Genomic DNA, 5,000 nt, shown 5'->3' with positions numbered 1-5,000 from the left:
ACGACACTACATTGACATGCAGCCCAGATACGACACCTCCATCTACAGGAAGTGAACGCAACAACGCCAACCACACAGCATCGCCACCTATGAAAATACGACGAAACCACATGCAATACAGCCATCTACGCGAATCTGGCAACACTACATCCACCATGTCGAGCGCACCACAAACAATAACGCCATCTAGGCCTCCTGCAACGGCGATACCGCCATCTATGAGACGCCAAGCTGAATACGACATCGATGGGCGCACAGTACACATTGTCCGACGCCACCCACAAAGACGGCATCCTCTGTCCACCACGAAGTCGTCGACCGACAATCACGCCACCCGCACCCGTACGTGCCCCACCCCACCCACCAAAATCGCAAGTCCAGCGGATGAACGGCGGACGTTTCCCGCACTCGTAAGTTGCAATCCACACCTATATCTTGCGTTTCATGAAGAGTTTTATCCAATATTCGACATTCCCGCTGTCCCTAAACGTGCTCTAAGTCTGTGCGCGACCGCGTCGCTCACTGTACGGATTCCGATGCTGAGCGATCAGCTATGGGCCGCCCCATCCACGTCGGTCCCCGTGGGCGTTGCACTCGCAGTCGCAAAGACTCTGGGCAATGGCTATGTGCGCTCCGCAATATATTACTCGGACGAGTAATGAGGGTCCGAGCCCCCAGTGTGGGGAAAGTGTTTCGCAGCCCTGACCCACCGGCACGGTGTTGCGTCCCCCACCTCAAACATGTGACGTAGTCACACCACCGGTTTTGACTAATAGACAGAATGTTTATAATCATATGCCATACACTGGGGGACGATGCCGCGAGGTGTAGCTAGCTAGTGCAGTCGCACCGCTACTACTGTACAGAGATAGAACAGGCATTGACTATACATACATTAAGCTTATACACGGCGGTGCTTAGTAATACGCGCAGTCATCGGAATACAGATAACACATACAACTGTCCCTATACATGCTGAACGTCTGTGCACACAATGTCAACCACACGTCACCCACACACTCCATCACCCACTAGTCTATGCATGTAACAGACGCAGACACAACATCTAAGTACCAGCATGGAACAACATCCAGTGCATCCTCTCGGCCACAGTACACCATCCACACTATGATAACCAGACCGGGACGTCGAACCAGAAAACTGAATATCCCACTCTTCCTACAACCACCATTGCTCAGATACGCCACCAACACCCACACATGTCCTACACAGGGGTGCACCCAACAGCACCACACTGCCGCATCTCACAGCACATAAACAATGGCAGGAATGAAAGACACAGGTGTGCCACTCCTTTGCCACAAACACAGAACGGGCGCGCCACCTGCCATGAGCCACAAGTGCAACTGACGTGACATATCTGATAGTGCCTCAGGCGTCCACTTACTACCATCACTATCAACGAACCTCGCCACCCCACCCCCCCCCACACACACCATCCCTTAACCCAACTTCTGCCTTAACCTAACCCAACTTCTGCCTTAACCTAACCCAACTTCTGCCTTAACCTAACCCAACTTCTGCCTTAACCTAACCCAACTTCTGCCTTAACCTAACCCAACTTCTGCCTTAACCTAACCCAACTTCTGCCTTAACCTAACCCAACTTCTGCCTTAACCTAACCCAACTTCTGCCTTAACCTAACCCAACTTCTGCCTTAACCTAACCCAACTTCTGCCTTAACCTAACCCAACTTCTGCCTTAACCTAACCCAACTTCTGCCTTAACCTAACCCAACTTCTGCCTTAACCTAACCCAACTTCTGCCTTAACCTAACCCAACTTCTGCCTTAACCTAACCCAACTTCTGCCTTAACCTAACCCAACTTCTGCCTTAACCTAACCCAAGTTGCGCCTTAACCTAACCCAAGTTGCGCCTTAACCTAACCCAAGTTGCGCCTTAACCTAACCCAAGTTGCGCCTTAACCTAACCCAAGTTGCGCCCTAACCTAACCCAAGTTGCGCCCTAACCTAACCCAAGTTGCGCCCTAACCTAACCCAAGTTGCGCCCTAACCTAACCCAAGTTGCGCCCTAACCTAACCCAAGTTGCGCCCTAACCTAACCCAAGTTGCGCCCTAACCTAACCCAAGTTGCGCCCTAACCTAACCCAAGTTGCGCCCTAACCTAACCCAAGTTGCGCCCTAACCTAACCCAAGTTGCGCCCTAACCTAACCCAAGTTGCGCCCTAACCTAACCCAAGTTGCGCCCTAACCTAACCCAAGTTGCGCCCTAACCTAACCCAAGTTGCGCCCTAACCTAACCCAAGTTGCGCCCTAACCTAACCCAAGTTGCGCCCTAACCTAACCCAAGTTGCGCCTTAACCTAACCCAAGTTGCGCCTTAACCTAACCCACGTTGGGCCCTAACCTAACCCACGTTGGGCCCTAACCTAACCCACGTTGGGCCCTAACCTAACCCACGTTGGGCCCTAACCTAACCCACGTTGCGCCCTAACCTAACCTACGTTGCGCCCTAACCTGCCCTGTAATTGTTAGTTATATGACTCTAGGAATTCGTGTAGCGTTGCCTAATTGCAACCATCTCAACATAGTTCACTTCGCGCACACTGTGGTGTTCTGCGTATTGATTCATTTTACGGTGCGTACCCTCACATCTTGCGAGTGTTGCTTACTTTCCACATGGTCCCGCTATCCACTGTATTGTGTACTGCAATAGGACGTATATCGCCCCCGCCCCCCCCTCCCCTCCTGTCACCTCTAGCTCGTCGGTCAGGAGTTCGCGTGTTGAATGCGCTTCGCAGCTGTGCAATGGCATTCGTATACGTACGCTGGCCACCTTCCACGTGTTCTTTCGTGCACACGTCGCAGCGTGTATGTATGCTGATGGAGTGCGTCGTGACACACAACATCCAGGCATGCAAGACTCGTAGAAGTCGCAAATGTAGATGGATGTCTACGTTTGCTGCCCAAGTTACGCAAATGAACTGGAAATCCGTTGTTGCGCGGTTGTTCGCGCTGGAGGTGAATCGTTGATATCGACGATCGGTACAGGTATTAACCGGTTGCTTCAGCGACACCCGTCATACCCACGAACGTGAGTGGGCATGTGGGTATGAAGCGATACGCGGCGGTGGCTGGGTGGGACCGTCCCCGGCCGGTGAGGGGGGGGCGCCCGGCGTGCTGGCCGCGCGCTGCGTGGGCGCACGCGCGGCAGCCGGCTGGTGGGGGCGCCCAGTGGCAGGCGCGCCGGCTGACGGACGCGGCAGGCGGCGCATCTGCGTGCCGGCGCACCCAGCGCGCGGCGCCGTGCGGCCAAAGTGGGTCCTCCCGGGCCCGGTGCGAAGCGCGGTGGACATCTGCAGTGTGCTGGTCCGATTGAGGACTGTGTGCGTTGAGGATGCGCCGCCGCCCGGCACTCGGCGCCGCGACGCCGTCTGCTGCTCGGTCGCCCCCGCGGTTCTCGCAGGTGGTTTGTATCGCAGCTGTGCGGATGTGTTGGCGCGTGCGCTGTGCTGGGAGAGTTCGCTTTGGCACCCAAGTGGGGCTCTGCCCCTCTGTGGCGCTGGCGTTGGAGCTGCCCGGTCACTGTTTGTGGCCGCGTGTTGTCTCCCGCCGGCAACACCACGACAGCACGCTCCCGGGCCTCTGTCGGCAGCGGCAAGCTCAGTTGGGAGCACGGGTGGTCGCACTGAAAGCGTCTACTCGCCTATCTCCGGGCGATTGCGCCTCTCTCGAACCCGACCAAGTACTTAGGACGGCGCTGCGCGCCGCCGGGACCTGAGAGGGTTTCGAGGTGTATCGTGCAGGGGAGCCCAGCCTCCTCCTGTTTGCAGAATAATTGAGCGGACGCTTGCGTGTTCGCGCGGGCCCCCGGGACACACTCCCGGGCGGCCGGCTGCTCAGCTCTAGTTGACGCAGCTCCCTGGTTGATCCTGCCAGTAGTCATATGCTTGTCTCAAAGATTAAGCCATGCATGTCTCAGTACAAGCCGCATTAAGGTGAAACCGCGAATGGCTCATTAAATCAGTTATGGTTCCTTAGATCGTACCCACGTTACTTGGATAACTGTGGTAATTCTAGAGCTAATACATGCAAACAGAGTCCCGACCAGAGATGGAAGGGACGCTTTTATTAGATCAAAACCAATCGGTCGGCTCGTCCGGTCCGTTTGCCTTGGTGACTCTGAATAACTTTGGGCTGATCGCACGGTCTTCGTACCGGCGACGCATCTTTCAAATGTCTGCCTTATCAACTGTCGATGGTAGGTTCTGCGCCTACCATGGTTGTAACGGGTAACGGGGAATCAGGGTTCGATTCCGGAGAGGGAGCCTGAGAAACGGCTACCACATCCAAGGAAGGCAGCAGGCGCGCAAATTACCCACTCCCGGCACGGGGAGGTAGTGACGAAAAATAACGATACGGGACTCATCCGAGGCCCCGTAATCGGAATGAGTACACTTTAAATCCTTTAACGAGTATCTATTGGAGGGCAAGTCTGGTGCCAGCAGCCGCGGTAATTCCAGCTCCAATAGCGTATATTAAAGTTGTTGCGGTTAAAAAGCTCGTAGTTGGATTTGTGTCCCACGCTGTTGGTTCACCGCCCGTCGGTGTTTAACTGGCATGTATCGTGGGACGTCCTGCCGGTGGGGCGAGCCGAAGGCGTGCGACCGCCTCGTGCGTGCTCGTGCGTCCCGAGGCGGACCCCGTTGAAATCCTACCAGGGTGCTCTTTATTGAGTGTCTCGGTGGGCCGGCACGTTTACTTTGAACAAATTAGAGTGCTTAAAGCAGGCAAGCCCGCCTGAATACTGTGTGCATGGAATAATGGAATAGGACCTCGGTTCTATTTTGTTGGTTTTCGGAACCCGAGGTAATGATTAATAGGGACAGGCGGGGGCATTCGTATTGCGACGTTAGAGGTGAAATTCTTGGATCGTCGCAAGACGAACAGAAGCGAAAGCATTTGCCAAGTATGTTTTCATTAATCAAGAACGAAAGTTAGAGGTTCGAAGGCGATCAGA

The 5,000-nt window shown here is 54.7% G+C and overlaps 1 non-coding gene across 1 annotated transcript in view; it reads left to right on the top strand.

The window, feature by feature from the left end:
* The first annotated feature begins 3,899 nt into the window (after window positions 1-3,899).
* The window catches only part of LOC126220852 (small subunit ribosomal RNA), a 1,909-nt gene continuing 808 nt past the window's right edge, over window positions 3,900-5,000 (top strand). The window contains exon 1 of the ribosomal RNA XR_007543199.1: window positions 3,900-5,000. This exon is cut by the window's right edge and continues 808 nt beyond it. This is a non-coding gene — a ribosomal RNA (small subunit ribosomal RNA).

This window comes from Schistocerca nitens, unplaced genomic scaffold (genome assembly GCF_023898315.1).
Source record: "Schistocerca nitens isolate TAMUIC-IGC-003100 unplaced genomic scaffold, iqSchNite1.1 HiC_scaffold_207, whole genome shotgun sequence".
Classification (NCBI taxonomy): domain Eukaryota; kingdom Metazoa; phylum Arthropoda; class Insecta; order Orthoptera; family Acrididae; genus Schistocerca; species Schistocerca nitens.
This window is presented reverse-complemented; position numbering and strand designations above follow the sequence as displayed.